The sequence below is a fragment of the Pongo abelii genome, chromosome 5 (assembly GCF_028885655.2).
Source record: "Pongo abelii isolate AG06213 chromosome 5, NHGRI_mPonAbe1-v2.0_pri, whole genome shotgun sequence".
NCBI classification, from domain to species: domain Eukaryota; kingdom Metazoa; phylum Chordata; class Mammalia; order Primates; family Hominidae; genus Pongo; species Pongo abelii.
The window spans coordinates 41,637,287-41,638,862 of NC_071990.2; positions in this window are offsets into that span (position 1 = coordinate 41,637,287).

The following is a 1,576-nucleotide window of genomic DNA, read 5'->3' on the forward strand; positions in this document are numbered from 1 at the left end:
CCTTGTCCATTATTTCCTGTGGCCAGATCTGAAGGGGTTATTAGTAGTATCCCCATTTTGGGGGTTCCCACTGCTTTCACAGCACTTTAGGTTCATGGAAGCTTGAGTGTCCACGTGTTTTTCTGAACTTTTTAAAGACCATCTTTGTGATTCCTTGAGAAATACAATTTCTTCCTGCAAAAAGATTTCTGATCTATTTGCTTCCCATTGGTTACATGCACCACTTACCACTTCCAAAATTCCCTATACATGATTCTTAAATCTGTTTGAGTTCTTTTTTGCTTTTTTAGCTCCATGCCAATCTCCATTTGTCAAATATCAGCTACTGTAAGGCTATCTGTAGCAAGAGGATTATTAGAGAGACAATATCCTTAACCTGATCTTTGCTGCAGGAATAAGTCCTTTGGTTTAACTGAGAAGACTTCATCGGTCTTTATGGCTCAAATACTTATTCAGTGTTACCACCTCCTCTGTGGGGTCTGGAAACTGTTTCTTCAACCCTTGATCTCTGCTTACAAATAGCCCAGTTATTTCTTGAGCTCATCTTTTCCTACTGACAACCTGCTAAGTGAATTAAATAACTGGCAAAAATCCCCGCCCGCCTTTCTCCAACCTCTTTCACTATAGGTAGAGATCCAGTAGAAGATTAAATGTTCTCAGGTATCTAAATTCTTTCCTCCTAGCTCAACAGGTATATCTGTTTATATCTGTTTTCTCACCACCTTTTCCCAGCCAATGCCATTTATTTTAATTTTTGTAATGGCATTACCCTACTTCTAGAATCAATTTCTGTGCTAGAGTACAGTTAGGCTGCTAACAAATAGACCTCAAAATTTCAGTGGCTTAAAACAACAGTTGCTTATTTTTAGCCCACATATATTACTGGGTGGGCTGTTATGTGTGTGATCATTCAAGAACTGATGCTCCTTGCATCTCATGGCTCTACAAATCCCTAGAACTTCATTTTTATTGTCTCCATTTGTATTGCCAGAAGGGGGAAAACATGGAGGAAAAACTCAGGAAGTTTTGAATGGGCTAAGTCTGGAGTTTTAAAATTTCCATTAAACGAAACTTGATCACATGGCCAAGTTTTATTGCAAGGGAAGCTGGGAAGTATAGTCTAACTGTGTGCCCAAGATTTTGGTGGACAGCTGGTACCATCTGCATGGTTATTTTCAACCTAGAATTTTATATCCAGCCAATTTATCAATCACATATAAGGATGGTCAAAAGACATTTTCAGACATGTAAAATCTAAAAAATATATTTTCCATTAACCCTTTCTCAGAAAGCTATTAGAGGATGTGCTACACCAAAAAGGGGAAGTAAGGCAAAAAAGAAGACAATATGCAGAACAGAAAACAGGGAACAATAATCGTGTAGGTCCAGAGAGGCTTCAGTCCATATTAGGGCAGAAGTTTGGAGAGAAGTTTGGAGCTTTCTCCAGGAAAAAAAGAAAAGTAGAACTAATAACTTACATGACAATATGACAAGAGTGGAAAATTGTAATAAGGTATGTTTTGTATAAACTTGTTGAAGAATGAGGAGATTTTAGTCAGAATATTGAAGAAAACTA